The following is a 27,190-nucleotide window of genomic DNA, read 5'->3' as shown; positions in this document are numbered from 1 at the left end:
GTTAATTTTTTTGTACTTTTAGTAGAGACAGGGTTTCACCACATTGGCCAGGCCAGTTTCCAACTCCTGACCTCAAGTGCTCCGCCCGCCTTGGCCTCCCAAAGTGCTAGGATTACAGGCGTGAGCCACCACACTCAGCCCTAAAATAATTTCTTAATAACTCCTACCACACTAGCATTTAGTCCATTGCAAGAAGATATTTGAAACTTAGAGACTGGGTGAGGTCACCTAGGAAGTATATATAGATAAAGAGAAACCAGATTTGAGTCCTGGCGTGCTCCAACATTTACCACCTCCACTGCTATCACCCAGGCCCAAAACATCCTCAACTACATTTCAGCAGCCTCCTAACCAGCCTCCCTGGTTCCACACTTGCCCATCTCTATTTATCTCCACACAGCAGGCATAGTGGTCCCATCAAAATCAGATCCCACCACTCCTCTGCTCAAACCCTGCAAGGGGCATGCAGATGTGGTACACCCATATAATAAGATCATATATGTCAATAAAAAGAACTCGAGTACGGATACATGTTCCAATGTGGATGAACCCTGAAGATATTATCCTGTATAAAATAAGCCAGTCACAAAAGACCCTATATGCTGTGGCCCATTTTTTTTTTTTTTTTTTTTTTTTTTTGAGACGGAGTCTCGCTCTGTCGCCCAGGCTGGAGTGCAGTGGCGCAATCTCGGCTCACTGCAAGCTCCGCCTCCCAGGTTCACGCCATTCTCCTGCCTCAGCCTCTCCGAGTAGCTGGGACTACAGGCACCCGCCACCACGCCTGGCTAATTTTTTGTATTTTTAGTAGAGACGGGGTTTCACCGTGGTCTCGATCTCCTGACCTCGTGATCTGCCCTCCTCAGCCTCCCAAAGTGCTGGGATTACAAGCATGAGCCACCTCGCCCCGCCTCCTGTGGTCCATTTACGTGATATGACCAGCATAAGCAAATCTGCAGACAGAAAGTAGATTGATGGTTGTCAAGGGTTAGGGGAGAGAGGAATGGGGTGTGACTATTAATAGGGATGAAGTTTCTGAAATTACATAACATTGATGTTTACACAAATCTATGAATATACTAACAACCACTGAATGGTACACTGCGCGTGAGTGAATTTATGGTACATGAATTCTATCTCCGTATAGTAGTCCTGCCTTATCCACAGGGGTTACGTTCCAAGACCGCCAGTGGATTCCTGAAACTGTGGATCGCACCGAACCTGATTGCCATTAGTCAGAACGCGGAACATGTTTCTGTTCATGTCTTCTACCCACAAATTCAGTGCCTTTTCCATCTTAACTAAGCACTTATAATACATCATGACCATAGCTTTTGCAGTTTGAATTGTGATAGCAAAACTAGTAGGAATTTCTTTTTCCTGATTCACAATTTCATAGTTTCACAGATAGAAGATTCATTCTTTTTCTTTTTTTTTTTTTTTGAGATGGAGTCTCACTCTGTCACCCAGGCTGGAGTGCAATGGCACGATCTCAGCTCACTGCAATCTCCGCCTCCCGGGTTCAAGTGATTCTCCTACTTCAGCCTCCTGAGTAGCTGGGATTACAGGTGCGCACCACCACGCCTAGCTAGTTTTTGTATTTTTAGTAGAGACGGGGTTTCACCATGTTGGCCAGGGTGGTCTCAATCTCTTGACCTTGTGATCCGCCGCCTCGGCCTCCCAAAGTGCTGGGATCACAGGCTTGAAGAAGATTCGTTCTTACTGTAGACCTTAGCAACGTCAGCAGATGATTTTTTTCTCTCCTTATTAAGTTGAGAACTTTCACCTTTTCACTTGAAGGAAGCACTTTATGGCTTCTCTTTGACATATCTGAATTGCCAGCACTGCCATTCTTGCACCAAGGGGCCATTACTAAGTAAAATAAGGGTTCCTTGAACACACTCACTGCAATGCTGCCACAGTGGATTTGATAACTGAGTCAGCTACTAAGTGACTAAGAGGTGCAATTTAAAATATGAGTTATTTCTGGAATTTTCCATTTTATATTTTTGGACCACAGTTGATGGCTGGTAACTCAAGCTGGTAACTTTTGGAAAGCAAAATTGCCAATAAGGGGAGGGACCACTGTAGAGCTATTTTAAAACTCTGCCTTGGCTCCCCCTACTATGCAGACGGAAGCATCATCATTCAAAGCCTCACATTCTACCAACGCTCTCTCCCCAATCTCTGATCTTCACTTCTCCTACTGTCCCCCTCCTGGCTCCTCCTGTCCCAGCCACCGTAGCCTCCTTGTTGTGCCTCATACATGCACACTATAGACTCAACGCTTTGCACCTGCTCCTCCTTCTCCCTCCATTTATCTATGTCATTACTGTGACATATATCACTACTTTACCTCTCTCAAGTTATCATCCAGACATCACCCTGTCACTTGCCAAAGCGGCCCTCCTGGCAGCCCACACCTGCCTATGGTGGTGGTAAACACTCCCCAGTCACTTTCTTGCTTCATGTTTCTTCATGATCCTTCTCATTATTTAGGCCACTAGATGCTTATTCATTTTGTCTATTACCTGCAACACCAACTAGAAGGTAACTTGCACAAGGGTGGGAATTTTCATTGGATGTGTTTATTGTTGAATCCACAGGACCTAGAACAGAGGCCAGCACCCAGAAGGCACTCAATAGACATCTATCTTCAGTGGTTATGTGGTTATTTCTGTGCACTGTCTTATGGGCAACCAGATTTCTTTTCTGAGGTTGTTCGTTGTTTGGGGAGATTTTGGGGCCTTGCAAGTTTTGTACAATGAATATACATTACTTAGGTAGTCAGGAAAAAATGTTATATAAGGGGGAAAAGTCCTACTACTGCTCCCACTGCCTGCGGGATGCAATCCTAAACTCCTTAGCAGGCCCTGGCTTTTCCAAAGTCAAAGCTCTTCCTCCCCTCCCTTTCTGCTGCCCTAGGTCAAAATGAATCCAGTGGAGTCCTGGTTCCCCAAGATGAAAGTAGATGTTTTCTAAAACAAAAAGAGAGGATTCCCTGTGCTTAAAAATAGTTAAACAGGTTTTGTCATGTTTGGTTTGGTTTGCTAAGAGACTGCAGTAAGCTTTGCGCATCATGGAACTCTAAGAAGGCCACATAGTGGGCTACCCACCCTGACATACTTGACCCTAGAACCTCCTCTTTTAGTGGCTCATCTCCAAGGACTCAAGTTCCAAGGAACAAGTCCCAGGGACGTCGCCCCATCAGACAGGACTCTTGGCTGTGCAGCAGCCCAAGCTCCTGGAATCCTCTCCCCTCCTCCACCTGCAGAAACTCTGCCCATGCTTCACAAGCCAGTCCTACTTGTGCCCTATCTAGGAAGCCTTCTCTACTCTCAGCCCCTCATTCCCCTGTGTTTCTACAGAACATCACATCTATGATAAAAGCTCTTATCATGGTCATTGCTCCAGCTGTCATCAACTGCTGAGATGTCTTCAACACCAGACTGCAAGCCCCTCGGGTGCAGCAATGGGGCCTCCTCCACGTGGGTTTCCCTAGGGCATGGTGTGATGCTGGGCTCTGGGAATGTTTATGCCCCGGAACACTTTGGAGGCAGGTGGGCCTCCCTTCTTGGGGTGAACAGCCCAGCAAGCGGGCCAGCAAGGAGCTTCCTGCAGCATTCTTTCCGCTTCCCCTTCTCAGTATCTCTACCTAGGCACAGAAAGTCCCTGGAAACTTAGGGGTGAGGATCTTGGGTGTCTTTTTCTTAGCTGTTCTCTTTCTTTATCTTTGGAATTTCTTTAAAAGGCTGTTTTTTAATTTAATTTTTATTTTTATTTTTTTTATTTTTTTATTTTTTTGAGACGGAGTCTCGCTCTGTCATCCAGGCTGGAGTGCAGTGGCACGATGTCAGCTCACTGCAAGCTCTGCCTCCTGGGTTCACACCATTCTCCTGCCTCAGCCTCCCAAGTAGCTGGGACTACGGGCACCCGCGACCACGCCCAGCTAATTTTTTTGTATTTTTTTAAAGACAGGGTCTCGTTCTGTTGCCCAGGCTGGAGTACAGTGGCACAATCATAGCTCACTCTAGCTAATTAGAAAAAAAAAAAAAAATGTAGAGGAGGGGGTCTCACTGTGCTGCCAGGCTGGTCTCAAAATCCTGGCCTCAAGCCATCCTCCTGCCTCAGTCTCCCAAAGCACTGACATTACAGGAGTGAACCACTGCACCCAGCCAAAAGGCTGCGTTTAAGTCAGAGGACCCAGTATCTGGAATTAACCTGGCCTGGCTATGATGGTGTCATATTGAACCTGGCATCTTCTATTACTTACTGGTTGGCAAAGGAGCTGTTCGGAAAATAACAACTGCCTTCTCTGTGGGAAAAGGGTCGATCTGCTGTAGGGGTTGGGGGGAGTGGAAAGCACCCTAGATTGAGAGTCAGGAAGCTTACATTTGAGTTTTAACAATGTCTTTAACATTATAAAGGTTTAGGTCAATCACCTAACTCTTCCAAAACTCTAGTTCCCCAATTCTAAAGTGGAAGAATTAATTTTAGGGATCCTTCACAGCTCTAAGACTAAAGATCAACTTATAAAGAATAACCCTTGGGGTATGTATTTGCAGAGAACTGTCTTTCTTTTTTCTTTTCTTTTTTCTTTTTTTTTTTTTTGAGACAGAGTCTCGCTCTATCGCCAGGCTGAAGTGCAGTGGCGCAATCTCGGCTCACTGCAAGCTCCGCCTCCTGGGTTCACGCCATTCTCCTGCCTCAGCCCCTGAGTAGCTGGGACTACAGGTGCCCGCCACCACGTCAGGCTAATTTTTGTATTTTTAGTAGAGATAGGGTTTCACCATGTTGGCCAGGATGATCTCGATCTCTTGACCTCATGATCCACCTGCCTCAGCCTCCCAAAGTGCTGGGATTACAGACGTGAGCCACTGTGCCAGGCCTGCAGAGAACTGTCTTTCAAAACGTTCTAGTGACCACATAGTACAGTCTCACACAGGAAGGCTCCGTGGTCTCTACTACCAGCCAGCAATGTCAGAGGGGATTTGTTCATGCCCTTGCTAGCGTCTTCCAAGATGGTCCTTTGAGAGGTTTGTAGTAAGTTTGTAGAATACTGGTGAGTCAGGTCAGGGACAGCTTGCTTGAGTGTGATTCGCACCCCCCAAAACCACCTCCCTATGAGCAAACCATATCCACAGAGCACATTCATAAGCCTGATTTAAAATACTTGGTCCTTGTGCCTCATCCATTACTCTCTTTCTGTCCAGGTCTCTTATTCTGACTTAGTGGAAAATAAGGTTGTTACAGCAATGGCTCCGTTCGTCCTGTGGGCAAGAAACTCATGGGGAGAATTAGTCAATTCTTCCTGGACATTCTGGAGCTTCTGGGTGGAGGGAAGACAGCGAAGCAGAAACAAACAGAAATCCTAGAGAGGCAGTCATCTGAGCATTCGTCACAGGGGCACTCCTAGGATCCACCCTCAGGAGCCGTGAAAGGCCCATTGATCTGGCTGGGGCAGGGAGTGGCCCTGAGCTGGTGACATCTCAGGCGAGGAAAGGCACAGATGTCTGTGCTGGCTGTGATAAGAGGCTTCTCAGGAAATCTGAGTCACCTCGGGCCGGCTCTTCGAAGCATAGAGGCCCCGCAAGCACCACGGCCTGGAGGCAAAGCTTCCTGCTAGCCCTGGGACCCTGGGACTTTGCATTTCCTGTTGGTGTCCTTTGACTTGGGCAGCCACCACCCCTGGGAAGTTTTCCAACACCCTCACTCATGCATTTTGAACCTGGTGTTCACAGCTCTTTGTCTCTGCTCATCTCGCTTTTGTTTCCTCTGGAATGTTCCAAGCCCCCTGCATCACCCCATGCCAGGAATCTGACATCCCAGGGTGGAAGCCGGCTTCATGTTACTCACCCCACCCTGTGATTTCCTGATGGAGGATCTGGAGACCTGAACTCTGGTCCAGGTTTACAGACAACTCATAATCATGGCTGAGGTCCCTTTCTAGGCCTTACTGTTCTCATACTCCTAACTGGGGATGGGGGCAGGATGGGACACTTTTGGAAAAACAGACTTTTTAAAACTGGAATGATGCTAGACATTTATTTGCTACTACCTGCTGGCTGCTGCCTGTCATTTCATCATTACATAGAAAAGAAATGCTCCAACATTTTATCATGCATTTACTCTTTGGTATAAGGGAAGGATTCAAGAAACGTCTTATGGAAGCAAAAATAAAAGTAAATTATGCAAAGGCACTGGTTCCCTTCAGGGGCTGGAGTAAGACTGGTGAGAGTTGTGGGAAGGGAAGAAGCACAGAGAGAAGATTCCACTTCACGCATATTTTTTAGGGTTTGGCCTAAATAAAAGGACTTTCAGAGATTATAAGAGAATATTTGTGTTTTTAAAAAAAAACACTTCAGATAAATTTAACAGAATTAATTGAGCAAAAAATTATTCAAGAATTACACAAACTGAGCACCCCCGCAGTGACTCTGGTGCATGGTTGGAGAGGATTTATAGGCAGAAAAAGAAAGTGACCTACAGAAAACAGAAGTGAGGTACAGAAAGAGCTGGGTTGCTGACGGCTCCGTGTTTGCCTGATTTGAACACAGTTTGAGCAGTTGATCGCCTGTGATTAGCTGACACTCAGCTGCTCTGATGGGCTGACACTGGGCTACTTGCTACAAGCCTCGGTTACGGTCTGTGTACACAACCAGTTAGGTTACCATCTGCACAGCAGAATGTTTAGGTGGAACTTAAAATATGTAAGGAGGCAGCTTGGGCTAAACTTGTTAACATTTGCTAGAGCAAAAAAAAAAAAAAAGCATCTGGGAGTCAACCAATCCATCTTTGATTTCTTGACTACGGAGACCACCACCTTAAGCATCTTCTCTAAGGTCCTATAGCCAGGAGTAATGCCTGGTATCTTGACTTCATAGCCCATGACGCTGGACAAGCCACTCAACCTTTCAGGTCTCAATTTCCTCAATTGTCAAACAAGGATGACAGTAGGATTGTGGGGAATTAATGAGTATATTTACTCGACTTTGAAATAGTAGGTGTGCAATAGATGTTACATTGCCATCATCATCGTCATCATCATCATCATCATCATCATCCTACTATCGCTACAGCTGCTGTTCCTGCCACCCAGGTCTCCCAGCAGCAGGTCGTCCCCTAGAACCACACCCAAACCATCCTCCTAACCAATGCTGTACACCCTTCGGTAAGACTTTTCGAAAATGGACATAAAATAAAATAGTTCTTAAATGAGCCTACTTCTATTTTTCACATCCCCATTTCCCCAAGACGTACCTGTGCTCCAGACGGAAAACTATCAATTACAATCCTGCTCCTTCTGGGGCAGGGCAATGGGGAGTCATCCAAAGGAGCAGTGATGCTCAAGCCCCCCACAGAAGGACCCTCAAACTCCCAAAGAGAAATGGACGTGAACATGGGTGGAGTCCTGGGCTGATCAGAGAGCAAGCAGGGCCAAGGGACATGAAGACAGGTGTGTTCTTGGAGACTTGTCACAGGAAGGAGCAGACTACCTGCCCCCTGCCCCCTAGTCCAAGCCTGGTTCTAGGTTAGAAGCGAATCAGCTGGAAGAGGAACAGCTGCTGAACAGAAAGCACAGCCTTGTGCCCTCCCAGAGAGCAAGGCATGGCGTGCACAGCCTGCCCCAGGCTGCTGCCAGGGCCACCGCGGGGGGTCAGCTTCCATTGCTGAGCTGTGCTACGCCCTGGGAGCACCAGTCTTTGTCAAAAGAATGGATTGTGCAGCTAAACCCCACAGGGCCTGGCCATTGTGGACCTGTCTGTCTGCATTTCAACTCGGGGCTTCACTCTTTGGTGAAAGTGAATCTCCAGCAGCACAGGCAGCCCGAACAGAAACGCCACACAGTCTCACTCTGTCATGCCAAGAGCTTCGTCTGCTTTGGGACAGAGCCCTGTGCTGGGAGTGCATTGGGGAGACTCACAGGGATCCGGAAACCTGCTCCAGGCAGCCCGAACAGAAACGCCACACAGTCTCACTCTGTCATGCCAAGAGCTTCGTCTGCTTTGGGACAGAGCCCTGTGCTGGGAGTGCATTGGGGAGACTCACAGGGATCCGGAAACCTGCTCCTGCCCTCAGGGAGCCTGCTGTGTAGCCTGGAGAAGGAACTCATAGGCACTTGCAGTACTGTCTATGTTGGGGTCTGTCATTCTCATCTAAATGAACGTTAACAGCACTAACTGAGCCTTTCTTACATGGGTGTGAAAACCACCAACATTCCTGGTATTAGGAGGTGGGCCTTCGGGAGGTCATTAGGTCACGAGGCTGGAGCCTTATGAAGGGGATTAGTGCCCTTATAAGGGGATAAAGAGACCAGAGCAAGTGTGCTTGCTCACTCCCCTTCTCTCCCTCCTTCCCTCTCTCTCCCATCCTCCTGCTGTCTCTCCCCCACTCCTCCCTTTCTTCCTCACCCATCCCCTCTCTTCCTCTTTTCCTTCCTCTCTCCCTCCCTCACTCTCTCCCTCCCCTTCGCCCTCTCTCTCTCCCTCTCTTCCTCTTTCCCTCCCTCCCTTCCTGTCCCTCCTTCATTTCTCCCTTCCTCTCTCTCTCTCTCCCTCTCCCTCTCCATCTTCCTCCTTTCCTTTCTGCCTCTCCCTCCCTCACTCTCTCTCTCCCTCCCTCCCTTCCTGTCTCCCTCCCTCCTCTCTCCCTTCCTCTCTCTCTCCCTCTCTCTCCCCTTCTCTTTCCCTCCCTCTCTCTCTCCCTCCCTCCCTTCCTTTCTCCCTCCCTCCTCTCTCCCTCCCTCCTCTCTCTCTCCCTCCCTTCCTCTCTCTCTCTCCCTCTGCAGATGCCTGGCCATCTGCAAGCCAGGCAGAGGGCCTTCACCAGACACAGATCTCTGCCTTCCCATCTTTCAGAACTGCAAGAAATGAATGTCTGTTGTTTAAGCCACATCCTGTTACAGCAGCTCACACTGGGCAAGATAGTGCTATCCAAAGAAAAGGTAACAAGTCCAATTATTCACTACATTTTCAGATATTTGAAAGGTGTATGCAAACAGTGTGTTCCCAGTAGTTCTTTCTTTTTTTTCTGGAGACAGAGTCTCGATCATGCCTGTAATCCCCCCAGCACTTTGGGAGGCTGAGGAGGGCAGATCATGAGGTCAGGAGATCGAGACCATCCTGGCTAACATGGTGAAACCCTGTCTCTACTAAAAATACAAAAAGTTAGCTGGGCGTGGTGGTGGGCGCCTGTAGTCCCAGCTACTCGGGAGGCTGAGGCAGGAGAATGGCATGATCCCAGGAGGCGGAGCTTGCAGTGAGCCGAGATCGTGCCACTGCACTCCAGCCTGGGCAACAGAGCAAGACTCTGTTTCGAAAAAAAAAAAGAAAAGAAAAGAAAAGAAAGAAGTTATATTAAATCACTCCCTAGGAAGTCAATTAATTTTCTGTAGAACAAGTGCAAAATAATACTTACCAAGAAAAAAGCTCATTAATTTGGTCACTAAAAGAAGAAACCAAAATATAGACACATCTTCCAAATTATACCTAAGTAGCAAAAACAGTACACACTGTTTGTAAGATGCTGGAAAAAGAGACTCCATGATAAATGTCGAGCTTAGCATAAAGCAGGTGGCTTTTATTCTAATTTATTAATAGGCAAATTCCTTTATCAGATGATATTGTTGGATACTATAATATCAGTAATGCCACGTATAAGAGCACTTACTACTGACAGTGACCGCAGATGTTTTCATTTGTAATTTGTCTAAGCCAGTGCTTCTCAACAGGGGTCAATTTTGCCCCCCAGGGGACATTTGGCTAAATCTAGAAATATTTTTCATTGTTATAGCTGAGGAGGAAGAGGGACAAGAGAGTGCTACTGGTGTCTGTGTGTCAAAGCCAGGAAATCTGCTAAAATCTTACAGTGAAAAAGCCAACCCCCACAAAGAATTTTCTGACTCAAAATGTCAGTGGTGCTGAAGTTGAGAAACTTGGATCTCAACCGCTAATACACAGAATATGAATCAGCTGTATGAGGAGAGCTAGAGGAGGGGATGTGGGGGTGGAGGAGAGCAGGAGGGAGAATAATAAATGAAGGGCTTGAAGACTTTGTTCTTTTAAAATTGATGCTGTAGAAGAAGAGATGTTGTTGTAGCTAAGATAATGATTACTTTCTGATTCATGAAGCTCAGAAGGCATCTTGCCCTCCATATGATGAAAAGCCAGATATTGGTACAGCCTGCTTGATTAGCAGAGGTTAGGCCAACAACTGACTGTCGAAATAAATCATGAAAACTGGGAATATGGTCACATTGTGGTCACTGAAAGTTCATCTTTTAAACTTCTCCTGCGAAGAAATGAGCCCAAGTTCATGATTCTCCTTTCCCACTCGGAAGAATGCAGTCACTCAAAGGGAAAAGTACTTACTTGGGGTTTTGAAAGGAGAACTCAAGTTAATTTTTTTTCGTGATGAAAGTTACGTCAGGAAAGGCCGTTTTTACCATTTCAAGTTAGCTTAACATGGGTGATATATCACATTGATATTTTGAAGATGGATTTTTCAAGGCAAAAGCAACATTCCCACTGGGAGGGAATGGAGTTCAGAGGTAGGCTTGCTGCCATTTGGGGGCTCTCTTATCCACCTCCTAACCTCGTGCTTTGGAGTTAACCTTGTGAGAGAGAGCAGGGGGCAGGGGGCCTTCTAACAAAGCTTAACTGAGTTAAAATAATTAATTGGGAGGCTATCAGGCTGAGGCAGCTGCAGCATCTTGGGTTCCTACTTAAGCAAATCAGAACCCAACTCAATGCAAGCACTAAAACAAAACGTAAGCCTAACCAATCAGAAACAGCCAACTAACCTCTATCTAGGGACTCTCCACTTTAACCAATCAAATATTTTCTTTGTCTTGCTTTCTTAAACACTTTATGAAAGGTTCTCCTGAAGCTGCTGCTGTGTAGCACCCAACCACCTGTCATCCAGTGCTGCCCAGTTCATGAACTGCTGAATGCTCAAATAACTGTGTTAACATTTTAATGTGCCTGAGTTTATCTTTTAACAACTCTTTTGCTTCCCCTTCATCTTTCTCTCCTCCATAAGAAGCTTCTAATCTCAAGTGATAATATTTCAACCCCACAATGGGAAAGAGACCAGCCACCAGGAGAGTAGAGTAGACAATCCTGCATGGGGCACCCAGGCTTCTGAGCCTGAAGTAACTTCATAGAGTCCCACATACCCTTCAGGGTTAGGGAGCAGCCACATGTTTGTTCTCCCACGTAGCACAGAGGGGAGCAGGGATGGAGCTGAGAGCCAGCAGACCTGATGTGCGAGGGCCAGGATGCCAAAGCAGATACAGTGGGGACCACATGACTCAAGACCAGATAGGGATAAGGACACATCACTGGGTACCAGTGCAGACCTATTACATCCCTATGACTGATGTCTCTCACCACTACCCCACTCCACCCCTGCCCCACTGTTAGATAATGGGTGTCCGAACTCAGATACCTTTCCTGAAGGACACTGGGAGGTGGAAGAATTCTAGACTTAAATTTAAGAAAGAAACAGAAAATTCTTGAAGTGACTGAGTTCTCAATTGGTAAGACTGTGCTTTCTGGTATCAGGTGAAACTGAACCTCAGGATTGAGACTCTAGTCTCTAGCAATGATAGTAATACTATAATGATTATAATAAACAAAGCTTCCTTTCTTGCAAAGCCAAGTTACAAGGCTTGAAAATGGGAGCCAACCCCCACCCACCCTACACACCAAATCTGTGCAGAAATGTAGAGGCTGAAAATAAAATGTGGATTTTTATTCTATAGATGGGGCGAAGCTCAAGTGAGTAAATACTTACCCTGGAGTCATCAACATCAGACAATTAAAAACCAAAACCTGAGGACAGCTATTTTTGCTTTGGCTTTCATTCTAACTACCATACAAGCACGTGCTCAATGATTACGCAAGAAGTGCTTTGGCCTCAGAGACATTTGGAGAGCACTGAGAACAAACATCTGTAATTTAGAACGTTTCCTTGGAACAGATCATTTGGGCGTTGGGGTCTTCAGAAGCACAGAATTTCCTTTACAGAAACCAGGGTGAAGGCAGGAACTGGAAAGAGGAGGTGGTTAAAAGAAGCTGGAGTTCTGAGAAGCCTGTGGATCCTTTTCAATAGAAGAAAATAAGCAGTTTCAGACAAGTTCTATCTTGAAATTTCTGTACAGATGCAAGTTCCCAGAAAGCAGCAGTTAATCCCAACAAGTGATAGCTATAGTCAAAGCAAGTCTTTTTCTCCTGGCAAGGGGGAGAGGGCGTAACTACACAATTCTCATCATTTTTAAAGCCATCCTTTAAAGCTTACCCCAAAATTAAGCACACACCCAACTCACATAAATCAACTATAGAGCTCATCAAATGTTAGAACTGAGAAGTGCTTCCAAAATTATCCAGTCTAGGGACCTCATTCTGCAGATAAGGACTCAGACACCCAAAGACAGTGTGCCCCACCCATTGTACCAACTCAGTTAGAATTGAAAAATAAAACTCTGGTCTTCTAATTCCTAGTGCAGACCACTTTTATCCATTGCTATCATTCTAAAAAAAAAAAAAAAAAACAAAAAAACAAACTGGTGGCGCTGTTTGTTTGTCCAGTACTGACTTTCTCCAATATGACAGCAGGACACAGCAAGGAAATAAAACATAACAGTGTAGTTGGAAAGAGGTAAGTGGACAAGAGGAGTCTGGAGCAGTGGTTTCCAAATGTTTTGATCACAAGTCATTAAAAAGTTTGGGCATTAAACTTTTTAATGACATGTGACCAAAACATTTGGAAACCACTATATATAAAAACATATATGTGTGTGTGTGTGTGCGCGTGTGTGTGTGTGTATAGAGAGAGAGGGAGAGAGAGAAACATAGCAAAAGAGGGAATTTTAAAAGATGATACTTTTTAAATAAATTTTAATAGAAGTTGACATGGTACAGGTGAATCACTATAACAAATATATTTCCCAAATTTCAGTGGCTTGACAGAACAAAGTTTCTTTCTTTCTCACATTGGGTTTGGTAGAGAGGGTGTTGGCCCCTTGCATTCATTTGAAGATGCAGGATCTTTCCATCTTATGGCTTGTTCATCCTCTAAGGCCTTGGAATCCTCTTCTTTTAACCAAAGAATGCAGAAGAGAGGAAGACTTGAGGCCTGCACGGTGCAAGGGGACTTAAGACCTAGACCTGGAAGGGGCAACATGATGGCATCATGGCTGCCCTGACTCCATTTGTCCAAAGGCAGTCATGTGGTCCCAGCAAGGGAGGCTGGGAAATGTAGTCTAGCTCATGCTTGGGAGGAAAAGGCAATGAGGTTTAGTGAATACACAGCAAACTCTGACACAGAAATTCAAGTCTCCCCATATCCCAGAAAAGTTTTTAAGCACCCTGCAAGATTTCCCATTTGGAAACTATTAGCCTGGAAGACTAGGCATAGACTGACCCTGTCAGCCCCTATTCCTCTCCCACAGAGCAGGACTCGCTGAGGAGAGCCAGATTTAGGGCTAGATTGGAAGATGTTAATAATAGCTAGCATTACTGACAATTTACCCTGTGTCCAGCACCAGCTAAGCAGTTTACACACATTGACTCATTTAATCCAACAAAAACTCAGTGATGTAGATGCTATTAGTATCCCCATTTTCCAGATGAGGAAATGAACTGATGCCCAGGGAGACTGAGTAACCTGCCCCAAATCACACAGCGTCAGAGATGGAATTTGATGTCCATCACTGGCTCCAGAGTCTGTGCTGTCCATCACTGCCTTGTGCTGAGTCTAGAGGGAAAATGAGAGATAACTCCCAGCTCTGCAGGCTTTCCACACCAGGTAAAGACAGGACAGAAGAGCAGCAGGCTGGGGCTGAGGTGGGTGGGTGCCATGAGTGGGGCTGTATAGGGAAAGCAGAGTCAGACAGGGATAGGAGGGTGGGCACAAGGTAAGAGGGAGTGAAGAAAAGTGAGCTTGCAGAGAGTCAGGCTATTGGAGCTCAGCCGTGCCATTCAGGAAGCAAGTGCAGCATGGAGAACTCAGAGAGCCCAGGTAGTGCCCAATGCCCAGAGAAGCCCCTTGCACTCTGGTCCCTGTCCTTGATTAAACTTGGAATGACAACTGGGAAGAAGTCAGCCCCACAGAGGTGGCCAAGGCCTGCCCACATCCCAACTGCTCCCAGAGCTCATGCCTGTTTCATCCCAGGACAAGCTCAGCTACTCGCCTGCCCTGGCAACAGGTTCCGAGTGTCACCATCACTGCAACAGCCCCTGTGGTGTGCTGGGGCCTCCAGGCTCACTCTGGCCCTTCTGATGCCCTAGCCCCTTGGGCCGCCTTCTAAGGAGTCCACCTGTACTGCTCTCCACACCAAACGGGCCTAATTTACCCAGGTAGAAGAACCCTCAGTGGGTGGCTCCAGGGTACTGTCTCCACTGTCACCGCATCATATTCTAAGCCAGTGGGTGAACAACCTCGGTTCTGGCTCCCCTTTTAATGTGATCAGAGTCTGTCCATGGGCAAGAAAACAGACTCTGTCAGATCATGCATTCTTGTGTTGCTCCTGCCATAACTTTGACCTCCAGGAAATCACTCAGTGCCTCCGTTTCCCCACAGTAAAAGTAGCTCAGAAATGCGATGACTCAAGCCCCCAAGGAAATTCTGGGTAGTTCTGTGTGTCTTCAACACTGCTGAGTCTTTTTTCCAGGCGGCTGGATGACAAATCTTCCTCTAGGATATGTGGGGTTGTAATTTGCCCTCAGAGATGCAGGTGCCCCAGGGGTCTCCTTTAACAAATGAAAAGCCAGTCTCTGCCACATGCCAGGACGCTTGTGAACATCACACAGGCCACCCTAACCCTGTCACAGACCTTCCCTGCTCTGGTGGCTATTAACTCTCCTTCTGAGAGAAACCTCTGCTGGTCGGAGCCCACATTTTTTTCAGGGATCCAGCCTGGGCTATCGCCCCAGTTCTAGGAAAGAAGGAGCTGCATGCCTTCTCTGCTTCTATTCTGATTTTTTTTTATTATTTATTTTTTTTGAGATGGAATCTTGCTCTGTCGCCCAGGCTGGAGTGCAGTGGCATGATCTTGGCTCACTGCAACCTCCACCTCTTGGGTTCAAGCGATTCTCCTGCCTCAGCCTCCCGAGTAGCTGGGACTACAGGTGTACGCTACCACGGTCGGCTAATTTTTGTATTTTTAGTAGAGATGGGGTTTCACCACGTTGGTTAGGAGGCTGGTCTCGAACTCCTGGCCTCATGATCTGCCTGCCTAGGCCTCCCAAAGTGCTGGGATTACAGATGTGAGCCACCACACCCGGCCCATTCTGATTTTTTTAAAACTGTCCTACATATCAACCCAGCATGTTACCACCTGTTTTAACCAATTTGTATTGGAAGTAATGGGCAGAAAGTGTTAAGCTGTGCAGTAAGTATATTATGAAATATGACCAGCCCACCCTGGAACACTTTGCAAGGCTCTATCACCTCCACATCCTACTTAACCCTTATAGCTGTCCCAGGAGATCCCACTCCCTCCACCATTGTATAGACATAGAACTGCTGCACAAAGAACAGAACATAAGCAATTTGGTCAAGATCACTGAAGCAACTGGGATTCCAACCTAGGACTTGCCTGACTCCAAATCCCAGCTATTAACACCTCACTCTGCCTTATCAGGAGGAGAGAAAAATTACATAAGCCAAGGAGAGGTTGTTACACGGAAAGCAAATAAAGAGGGGAAGTGAGTTATCTCAGCCATGCAAGGTTTGACAATTCAGGCCATGCAATGTATGCTTATTATTATGGTAGACTTGCTATTTGACCTCTTTGAACCTGTGAGATCACTTTTATTCTAAAATTTACTTATTAATTCTTTCACTAAGAATTTGCTGAAAAATTACCATGTGTGAAAATGTCTTGTGAACTCTTTTTTTTTTCCCCGAGACAGAGTCTTGCTCTGTCGCCCAGAGCTGGAGTGCAATGGCGCAATCTTGGCTCACTGCAAACTCTGCCTCCTAAGTTCAAGCAATTCTCCTGCCTCAGCCTCCTGAGTAGCTGGGATTACAGGCGTGCGCCACCACACCGGGCTAATTTTTGTATTTTTAGTAGAGACGGGGTTTCGCCATGTTGGCCAGGCTGGTCTCAGAATCCTGACCTCATGATCCGCCCATCTCGGCCTCCCAAAGTGCTGGGATTACAGGCGTGAGCCACCGTGCCTGGCCACAATTATTAATTTTTAAACCTTGTGAGAGATGCAAAAGATGTCTGCCCTTAAGGAATTTATAACTTGTTGAACCTAGAATATGTATTTCCCTTCTCAGAACAAAAATCAAGCATCCTTTAATAAAAGTGGGAAGGTACAGGATGTAGCTAAAGCATTTCTGTCAGGGTTTTTCCACTGTCCCTTCCTATTCATCACTGTCCCTTCCCGTTGACTCATTTCAACTTGGGATTCACTATGACCACTAGATCCTTTTCCTCTCTATTTCTCTTGAAGTCCATTCTAACCATCTGGACATTATTTAATCCCATATTCACAATGCCCACCTTCCCAATCTTTAACTGACTTGGTGAGCTATTAACAAGAGTTCTATTTCACCCAACGACTCACGGAGGAAAGAAGAGAACCTCACATTTGTGGGACTGGCCACAGTATGCACTCAGGGGCTGTAGGACTAATGGTCACTCCTCAGAGAGTCCTTGGGGAAAGTGAGGCATAACAGAAAGGCTAACTGCAGTAAGTAAGTGGGCTGAGCCTGGCCTGGTTGCTCTCAGCCTTTTCCGCCACTCATTTCCATCAAAAGACTGCCTTTAGGAGCAACAGAGTTTAATGAAGCTGTCCACAATGGGGCAGCTAGCGGTAGTGGGATTGAAGTGGAAATCATGTGAGTTAGGTGAAAAAAGTATAAACTGGCCAGATTCAGGGAGCTGCCACCCAGCTGGAGAACAGGTGTACCTCTCAGTGGGCAGAGCTGCACAAGGCCAGATCCTCTCTCTCCTTAGTCACGAAGGCGCCGTCTGGCTCCAAGAGGAGGAGAGGGAACCAGACCTCACTCCCCACGCCTGAGAAAGGTCACCACTGAGGCACAGCCCGGGAGGGAGCGCAGAGGCCTCATCGCACCCCCATCTCTCTCCATGTCCTTCCCGCTGTGACCTCCTTCAACGGTGTAATCACTCAGCCTGTTAGGCACTAAGTAGTAAAACTGGTCAACCTTTAAAACCACTTTTCATTACGAAGGCTCAGAAAAAGATAAAAGATGAAATTAAATGGGGGGCGGGGGAGCACAAGAGGGTGATTGAAAAAAACACAGATAATTTCTGGAATTGGATCTGTTAAGCCTTACACATTAGTCCCCGCCCTCAGAAGTAAGGGACTGTCATTCTGTAAAGGGACGCAGCCACACGCAGAGGAGAAGGTGGAGGCCTCCACCCCTTCCCTCTTCGTCCCCGCCTAGGAGGGACCGTGGTGCCAGTAAAAGAGGGACTGGCTGGCCCAGAGCCTTGGGGATCCCCTCCTTTGTCTGGAACCCTCTGGCTCACTGCATCCTTCCTCGGGGCCGCATGGCCCTGCCCCACAGAGCAGGCGTGCTGGGGGCTGCTTGGCCAATGCAGGAAAGCGAACGCTTGCAGGGAACGCGCTGCTGCCTCTCTTCCGCCCTTTTCCCCTTAGTTTTTCAAGTTCCCTCCTCTCCCCCCCCCCCCCCCCGTCGAGGAACTTCAGATTTGTGGGTTGTTTTTAATGCATTCCAGATACCAGATGAAATTTTGGCCCGGGCTCACCAATTCCTCTGCTATTGGGACTCTCCCCACCTCCCCTCCAGGCCCCAAAGCCGCAAGGAGAGAAATAGGCGGCCGGGCGCCATCTGTTGGCAGTTGCCTGGAGCCGCACGAAGACGTGGAGAACTAAGGCGGGGCGCAGGTTTCCAGTAAAGAGCTCGATCTGTGATCCTCGTGAAAGAATTAATGTCTACCTAATGAAACACCCTCGAGGGATGGCCCGGGCAGCGGCTCACGCCTGTTATCCCAGCGCTTTGAAAGGCGGAAGCGGGAGGATCTCTTGAACTCAAGAGTTTGAGACCAGTCTGAGCAATGTGGCGAGACCCCATTTCTACAAAAAAATAAAATAAAAATAAATTAGCCAGGTGTAGTGGAGCGCCTGTGGTCCCAGCTACTTGACAGGCCGAGATGGGAGGATCGCTTCAGCCCAGGAGGTCGAAGCTGCAGTGAGCTGTGACCACACCACTGCACGCCAGCCTGGGCGACAAAGCAAGACCATGACATGGTGTCATGCTTTAGAACTCCTCAGTCCTTAAAAGGTGACATGCTTTAGAACTCCTCAGTGCTTAGACATGAACAGTGAAGGGGACTGAAGATTGTTGGAACACGGTGCGGAACCCTCTTGGTCTCATTTTGCTGCCTCATTATGTTCTATTTCAACTTTCAAAAAAAATTGCTGGCATTAGAATGTCGAAAAATTGGTGACATTAGAATGCCAAGTTCTTTGAAGGATAGAGATTTTTGCATTCAGTTTTGTGTTCACCAAAACAAGCTAGCAGGAGATTCTGTGCAAGTTAACTTGTAAGTATATGGTTTGCTGAAATCTAATAAGTAGAGGAGAGGGAAATGTAAACTAAATGAAGCAAGTGGAAATAAGTGGTTGCTATGGTTAGGAAAAGGCCATCGTAAGGCTTTTCATGGCTAGCATGCAGGCTACCGAAGTTCTATCCCAAACAGAAGGAAGCTCTTGTAGGATGGTGAGTTATGGTAGGGTTCTAGGAGGAGTGGGTGTCAGCCTGTTGGAAGGGGGAATGGGAGGGCTGGGAAGGGTGGGAGGAAGTGAATGAAGTTCTAAAGCCAGGAAGCTAGGCACAACCCTGTGAGTAGTGCCAAAACCTAAGGATGGTTTCTCAGGGATACTCAGAAAAAAGAGCCCAGTCTCCTGAGAGCAAGCATGCAGCCCTGTCTCCACATTATCTCCGGAACATGGTCCTGTCCACCAAATCAGGCCTGAGGATCCTGAAACACCTCCAGGCCCTGGGCCCTCACCCACTGGACAGCCCGGGAACCAGGGGCCTAGGCCTGAATAATGGGAAACTCTGGTACTGGCCTTTATATTCCTTCATTTTCAACAGGAACAAGACTATGATGAGTGGGGTTTCACACCCTTTCTCCCTCCCTTTTCCTCTTACAGCCACCTTTGTCTTTGCCAATTTGTCCCTGGGGTTTGGTGACACAGAGGCAGTGGCCAGAAAAGAGAGGCAGAATTGGAGTCGCAGTCATGGGGGTTTTGCTTCTGGACAAGGCTAAGATTTACTTGGATATGAACATAGAAAGAAGGAGTTGCTGGAAGAGAAGAGCTGCGCTTTGGATGGATTTATTAAGAGTTGAGAGTGCGGAAGATGAGGGAGCTTTGGAAATCAGCTGCAGTAGCGTGAAGGATACTGAGAATAATTTCAATAAAGACAATTATTTTTAAGAGACAGGGTCTCGTACTGTGGCCCAGGCTAGAGTGCAGTGGGGCGATCACAGCTCACTGAAGCCACAACCTCCTGGGCTCAAGCTGGGCACGCACCACCATGCCCAGCACATTTTTAAAAATTTTTTGTAGAGACAAGGTCTCACTATTTTGCCCAGCTTGGTCTCAAACCCCTAGCCTCAAATGATCCTCTCTCCTCAGCCTCCCAAAGTGCTGAGATTACAGGTGTGAGCCACTGTGCTCCATGGAGGATGAGGTTTATAAGGTGATTTCTGGTGCATCAAGAAGGTATTTTCCTCCCCTCCCACTGACCTTCAGGGGCTTCTTGAGGGACCAAAACTTGGAAGGTACTTTCCATTGATCTTCTGGAAGAAGGAGAGGGTCCAATAAAACCGCTATTTATTTGAGTCAGCATCACGCATAGCCCAGGCCACACGGACCCGCAGTTATATACTGATTACACATTCAACGCATGTGTGTTCTCAACACTGAAGAGGTAGTGGTAATGAAGGCTGCCATGGAGCTATAGTCCTAGACGTTTTATTCCTTTAATATTTAAAGCAAACCTATCCAGCAAAACAAAGGAGGCAAAACAAAAACAAAACAAACAAACAAACAAAAACCCCTGCATATCAGTGTTTAGAAAAAATCTGGACTCTATGTCTTTCCAATATTCATGGAAACCTTTGATCCAAGGTGATGTTGATGAGCCTGTGGGTGGGCTGGGAGTTTGTCGGTGGACCTACAAGGCTGTGGAGCACATGTCAATTCTCCCACCAGTCTCAGGCAGTGACGCCTAGTGGTTTAGAGCACAGATTCTACATCGAGACATTCCTGGGTTCAAATCCCAGCACTGTTGCTTCCTTCCTGTATAACTCAAGAAAGTCTTGGCTTTTGCAGATACTGCCGCTGCCGGGAGCCCCATACTATCAGCCATGGTCAACCCCACCATGTTCTTCAACATCGCCATCAACGGCGAGCCCTTGGGCTGCATCTCCTTTGAGTTGTTTGCAAACAAGATTCCAAAGACAGCAGAAAACTTTCGTGCTCTGAGCACTGGAGAGAAAGGATTTGGTTATAAGGGTTCCTGCTTTCACAGAATTATTCCAGAGTTTATGTGTCAGGGCGGTGACTTCACATGCCATAATGGCACTGGTGCCTCTACGGGGAGAAATTTGATGACGAGGACTTCATCCTAAAGCATACAGGTCCTGGCATCTTGTCCGTGGCAAATGCAGGACCCAATACAAACGGTTCGCAGTTTTTCATCTGCACTGCCAAGACAGAGTGGTTGAATGGGAAGCAGGTGGTCTCTGGCAAGGTGAGAGAAGGCATGAATATTGTGGAGGCCATGGAGTGCTTTCGGTCCAGGAATGGCAAGACCAGCAAGAAGATCACCATTGCTGACTGTGGACAACTCTAATAAGTTTCACCTGTGTTTTATCTTAACCACCAGACCATTCCTTCTGTAGCTCAGGAGAGCACCCTCCACCCCATTTGCTCGCACTGTCCTGTCATCTTTGTGTTCTCGCTGCAGTTCCCTTTGGGTGCATGTTTTCCTTATTCCCTTCCATGCCTAGCTAGATTGCAGAGTTAAGTTTATGATTATGAAATAAAAACTAAATAGGCCGGGCGCGGTGGCTCACTCCTGTAATCCCAGCACTTTGGGAGGCCGAGGCGGGCGGATCACGAGGTCAGGAGATTGAGACCATCCTGGCTAACATGGTGAAACCCCATCTCTATTAAAAATACAAAAAAATTAGCCAGGCATGGTGGCGGGTGCCTGTAGTCCCAGCTACTCGGCAGGCTGATGCAGAAGAATGGCGTGAACCCGGGAGGCAGAGCTTGCGGTGAGCGGAGATTGCACCACTGCACTCCACCCTGGGCGACAGAGCGAGAGGAGTCTCAAAAAAAAAAAAAAAAAAAAAAAACTAAAAAACTAAATAACAAAAAAAAGAAAGTCTTTATCCTCTTATACCTCCATCTTCTTATCTGTAAAGTGGGGATAAAAATAGTACCACTCCTTTCGAGTTCATGTAAGGAGTAAATGAATGAGTAGGTGAAAGTGTTAGCACATTAACTGCCATATTGTAATGTGTATTAAGTGTTAGTTACTAGCCAGGCAAGGAGAACCATCTCTTGACATAGGCAGGCTCAGGATCTTTGTAAATACTTGTGGTCTGACCATTCAGTCAGATCAACCCAGAGGCCAAGCTGCACATGTGTCCCATAGACGGACTGCATCCCTAGGAGGTACTCCTCTGCTGGGTTGAAGGCATCTCTCAGTTGGTGAGGACTGGCTCCATGACCTCCACCTGACCCTGGGGTACTCTGATTCTCTTGCCCACCTCCCTGTAATAGCCACCCCGCTTGCCCCTCACTGGAGATGAGAAAGGAAGGAAAAACAGAGCTGAGCTTCTGTGGTCTTTGTCCTGTCCCCAGAGTCCTCTGGAAGGAATAGAGAGAAATCATAGGCTGAGGCTCTCCACCCAGACCCCATGTAACTGCCCAGCCAAAATGGGCCAAGGTAGGCAGCATCCTGCTCAGGTCCTGCAGGTGCTCACACACCCTGCTCCCACCTGGCCAGGAGCACCCCTCCTGTTCCTCAGGGGACTGGGGAGTCCCAACTTCCAGTAGCTCTTCCCTTGGGACTCACATGCCTTCGCTCCCCTCCCTGTGGCTTCGCTGGTGCTTCTCACCATACCTAAAGCTCTACCACCTTATTGAGTCACGCATTTATATTGTGCAGTGCTGCTCTGGGACCAGGAAAATGACCCTCTAATAGCTTACAAACGAGCACGGGCCAAGGTATGGTTGTAATGTTTAAAAATACTTCTGGGTATTTCTGGATCTACTTCTTGGTCTTGTTTCTTATCGCTATTTCCTTCCCTGTGTTCCTCATGCCTCTAACATGAAGAGTAACTTCACTGCAGCCCCAGCCTCTCCAGTGTCTAGACAGCGCCCTGGTAAACCAGGGGCACTTGCCAGGGGAAGAGACCCCGATGAGTCACTGCACTGGGGACAGAAAATGTTCTGACTTCAATTTTTATTTATCTCATTTTTTAACTTCTATTTTGGGGTATATTTTAGATTTACATGATGGCACAGTAATAGCTCTTCACATTAATAAATAAATATGCAGTTACTGAGGATGCATGAACAAATGTGGAAGGGCAAAATTTTAAAGATTTGGCGGCCAGGGTCCTGGCTCACAGCGCCTGTCTGTCATTCTCTGATCTGGCTTCAGGGAGGTTTTCTTGCTATATCAGCTCCCAGGGTTGTTCTCCAACCAGAGTAATAAGCACAACCTCTAACAGAGGGAAGCGCCTGGCACCAACCAAGCAATCAGAGGGACCTGGAGGCTCTGGGCTCAGCCCACATAAACCCCTTAGTTGCTGGACCAAGGGGAGGTGGTAGGGGGACAGCCCAGGTGACAGGACGCACTTGGGAGGCCTGGAGCAGCTGCTGGTTACAACTAGTTAGGAAACACTTTGGAAAGCTGACAGCCAGGAGTGCTGAATATCAGCGCTGACCACACCTTCTTTCCAAGTGGTGGTTCCTACCAGCTGCAGCTTTGCGAGTTTCTTGGTCTTTGCTTATACAGATCCCTGAGAGTAAAATGCCCTTCCACCCTTCCTCTGCCTATTAAAATTCCACTCATCTGGCTGGGCACAGTGGTTCACACCTGTAGTCCCAGCAATTTGGGAGGCCAAGGTGAGAGAATCGCTTGAGCCTAAGAGATAGAGACTGCAGTGAGCCATGATTATGCCACTGCACTCCAGCCTGAGTGACAGAGCAAGGGAAAAAAACAGAAAAATTCACTCATCCTTCAATCTGTAGTTCAGATCCTCCCCTATCAGGGAGACCCCTCTGATGCTCCAGGTTAGAAGGAAGTGCTCCTTCCCTGGCTCACACTGTGTGCTCTCACTTAGCTCTTACTGTGCTCTTGCTTCACCCTGAAGGCAGACTGTAAGTTCCTTGAAGGGAGAAACTATTATATTTCAACAAACCTAAGATGCCATGGTTGTAAAATGCATCATTGTTTCATGTACCTCTAAAAAAGAAAAGAACCTGCCAATGAGCTATGAGTGGTAAGACATACCTTGATTTCGGAGATGTTGACGTTTTTTTAAAAAACAGCAAAAGTGCTACTCAGAATGAATGACATGTGGTGGCCAGCTGGCCTGTGTCTCTGCATCGCCCATGTCTAGAATTGTGTTTGATTTGCAGCAAGCATTCAGGAAATGTTTCTGTTTGCTTTTTTCGGGGTTCTAGTGAGGAGTTCCAGAGGAGGAAGTAGAGAGGAGAGCTGGGCTGGAGGAAGATGATGGTGAGACCCGAGGGACTAAGACTTGTGCTAACAAACAATCAACAAGAAATAAGCAAACAACCACATAAAAAGTGGGCAAAGGACACGAACAGACACTTATCAAGACAAGACAAACAAGCGGCCAGTAAACATGAGAAAATGTTCAACATCACTAATTATCAGAGAGATGCAAGTCAAAACCTATGAGATACCATCTCACACCAGTCAGAATGGCTACTATTAAGTCAAAAACTACCAGATGTTGGCCAGTCTGGGGAGAAAAGGGAATGCTTATACATGGCTGGTGAAAACAGCTGGCTAAGAGCCCAGTCACCTTAGTCATAGTTCCAACTCTGCAATGGCCTTTTTGGTATGTCACCAAAAAGCCACTAATACCTCTACGATTCCCCATATTAAATGAGACAATAGGATAATAATAACTACCATTTACCAAGTTCTAGCAACATGTCAGTGCTTTTATACATATTCACGTATTTTCTTAAAAAAACAGAAAAGCAGTATCACTGGCCCTTTTTATTTTTAAAAAGATAACGGGGCCGCGTGCAGTGGCTCATGCCTGTAATCCCAGCACTTTGCAAGGCCAAGGAGGGCAGATCACGAGGTCAAGAGTTCAAGACCGGCCTGGCCAATATGGTGAAACTCCATCTCTACTAAAAATACAAAAATTAGCTGGGCGTGGTGGCAGGCGCCTGTAATCCCAGCTACTTAGGAGGCTGAGGCAGGAGAATCATTTGAACCCAGGAGGCAGAGGTTGCAGTGAGCTAAGATCGCACCATTGCACTCCAGCCTGGGTAACAGGGCAAGACTCCGTCTCAAAAAAAAAAAAAAAAAGATAATGGAAGAGGCAGCCACCCACAGGTCATGGGACCTTAGACAAGCCCCTTCCTGCATTTCATAGCTAAGGAAACAGGATCATAAATGTTAATCACAGGTACCCAGTCTACAGTAGAGAGGTTTTATGGAAATAAATTACAAGACCAAATTCAAAGAGCTTTAAAAACCACAGAGCCAGACAAATGTGAGGGGTTATTATGAGCAAACAATGACATTACAGAAGTGAAAGTGCTCAGTGCCATCAAGAACAAGGGCTCTATTTCACTCTCATGTGTCACCATAATAAAGACAGAGTCCCTGATCTTAAAGGCATCAATTTTGCCCCACTGGAAGCCTTCGGAAAATGTTAAAATTGTAATTCATTAATATAGCAGCATCCTAAAAGTTACTGCCGTTTCCAGATATCCAAACAACTGGTTTTAGGTCCTAAAGAATTTAAATCATTAAGAAATTTAAAGTACTAATAGAGTTTCTGGGAGCCCTACAATTTTAGGTTTCTGCATGGTTAAGAAACTGAAAGACAGATGATTTTTTAATTGGTTCCATTTTCCCAGTTCTTTTTGTTCTAATCCAGGAATTGTTCCAGTCCTTATCCTTCCTTCAATCAGAATGTCCCCAAGTTTATGGAATGGGCTCCCCTTGTCCCCACTTAATGGCTCAAGAATACCACTGTTATATTCTTTTTTTTCCTTTCAATTGTGTTTTGTGACTTTGGAAAAATGCTGGATACTTTCAATATCTAATATGATATGATCTCATGATAGTTTCATATTATTTTTTATATCTAATATATAAAATTAAGTAATCTGATATTTTTAATGTTTACTAGCAGAGAAATTAATTATAGAAGTGCCAGGAAGATTCAAGGAATTGGAAATTATGGTTTAATTAGTGGTTATTTAGAACAGCTCTTCTCAAAAATCACCCGGACAACTTGTTGAAACACAGGCTGCTGGGTCTCATCTCCACAGTTGCTGATTCAGTAGACCCAGGTGGGACAGCATGATTTGCACTTTTAATAACTCCCAGGGAATGGTGAAGGCTGCTTGTCCTGGGACCACACTTGAGAACCACTGATTTACATGGTTATTGGAAGGACCAAGAAAGACAAACCACAGAGGCCTCCTCTTCTGTCTTTCTTGGGATGTGGGTTGCTCTGATGTTGAAGTGGATGGGGTTAGGAAGAGACTGGGAAAGACACTGTAAGCCAAGATGACAGGTTTCATTTGTAAAATCTTTGCCAGAGTTTCCTTCTTTAATCCGGGCTTCATCTCATGAGCAAGAAATCATGAGATCTAAAGTCCTTCTGGCAAGACCAGGCTCTAACTCTCTCCATATCACCCTGGGATCCCAAAAGGACCTTCCATAAGAAGACACAAAGGGGACAAGGCTTTCACCAATTCCGGTAACTATGACAACACTCAAATAATCCCTGCAATGTTCAAAGGTTCATAAGAAAGGAGAGTCTGTTGTCCCATCTGGTGGAATCCAGTCCCCAGGTGGAAAGCAATCTCTGTTGCCACAATCCCCAAACTACTAGAAGCCATGCTCTCTGCTTTGCATATTGCTGGCTGCACGAGCATGATATATATGTATTTTATGTATATATATATATGTATGTATAATATATATGTATTATATATATATACACGTAAATTTTAAATAGCCCATAGAAGATCATTGATATATCTTTATTACAGATATATAGTTCAGATCAGGAAATATTAAGTTACCAACTCCTAAAGCAGCCATTGTATTTCAAGCAAGTCAATCCTAATACCATGACCAAACCTAATTGGACCAAAGAAAGATGGCTGATTAAGGACTATGTCAAATCAAAAGGGAGATGACCCATCCATCCCCATGGAGTCCCCCCTGCTTGGGAAGGCTGAGGACATGGCAGAAATGGGCTATGTAGGACCTTAGGCAAATCCCCTCTCCTCCCAGGGCTTTAATTTCTTCTTCTAGAAAGCTAGGATGCTAGATTTCATTCTCTCAGAAGCACTTTTGGTTCTGACAGCCATAAACACAGTAACTTTCTGTTCTTTTGCATGCCACTCCTGGGCCCCTTCTCTTGGTACTATGCAAGGAACTTGCCCCATCATCAGATTTGAGTGGGGGAGTATTGGGGGCTCCAGAAGGCCAGGAACAGTCCTTAGGAAGCCAAGGCAGACTTCAGAATATACGGTCAGACTCAAATGGCAAGGAGCTTAGACAATGTCACATTGTGGAGTTTAAAAACATGCATTTTTAAGAGCCTGGGCTTACTGAGTCAGCGATCTGGAACATTCTCAAGAGACTAAAAATATCCTGAAAGTGGACTGAATTTTAACTAGGCTTTAAAAAACTTTCTATGTGAAAATAATTGAGTATTTCTTCTTTAAAACAGTTATCCGTTTTCTTTATTTAGATTTTCACAACTGGAATTGATAAGTATAGAGGAAGCTCCAGCCTGAGATGGGGGATTGAACGTCATGGTTGAAGGGCTGTCCAGTCCTAGCGTCGATAGCAAGGGACCAAGATTTATAACTTTAAATCTCTCAAGCAATCTACATTTTCAAAGCAAAAGGTAAAATGCTTTCTC

At 46.3% G+C, this 27,190-nt stretch overlaps 1 protein-coding gene, 1 long non-coding RNA gene and 1 pseudogene across 6 annotated transcripts in view; 2 read left to right on the top strand and 1 right to left on the bottom strand.

Moving 5' to 3' along the window:
- Positions 1-27,190, bottom strand: part of LOC116458311 (Golgi apparatus membrane protein TVP23 homolog B) — a 111,856-nt gene that overhangs the window by 41,379 nt on the left and 43,287 nt on the right. Inside the window, exon 9 of one of the 4 annotated variants that reach the window (XR_009211217.1) lies at positions 12,926-13,166. The exons of 2 other annotated variants lie outside the window; for them this stretch is intronic. The gene's annotated coding sequence lies outside the window, so the exon portion shown is untranslated. Of the gene's footprint in view, positions 1-12,925; positions 13,167-25,477; positions 25,807-27,190 lie in introns of those variants that run through there. One more of the 4 variants, XR_004245287.2, reaches the window with a different exon arrangement.
- Positions 6,924-12,439, top strand: LOC131382063 (uncharacterized). 2 transcript variants are annotated; one of them, XR_009211221.1, is made up of 3 exons: positions 6,924-7,168; positions 8,856-8,941; positions 11,762-12,439. It is a non-coding gene; the product is annotated as an uncharacterized LOC131382063 (long non-coding RNA). The 2 variants fall into 2 exon arrangements; XR_009211220.1 differs by having other exon boundaries at positions 8,786-8,941.
- Positions 20,366-20,865, top strand: LOC116458315 (peptidyl-prolyl cis-trans isomerase A-like; annotated as a pseudogene).

This window comes from Hylobates moloch, unplaced genomic scaffold (assembly GCF_009828535.3).
Source record: "Hylobates moloch isolate HMO894 unplaced genomic scaffold, HMol_V3 SCAFFOLD_19, whole genome shotgun sequence".
NCBI classification, from domain to species: Eukaryota; Metazoa; Chordata; class Mammalia; order Primates; family Hylobatidae; genus Hylobates; species Hylobates moloch.
This window is presented reverse-complemented; position numbering and strand designations above follow the sequence as displayed.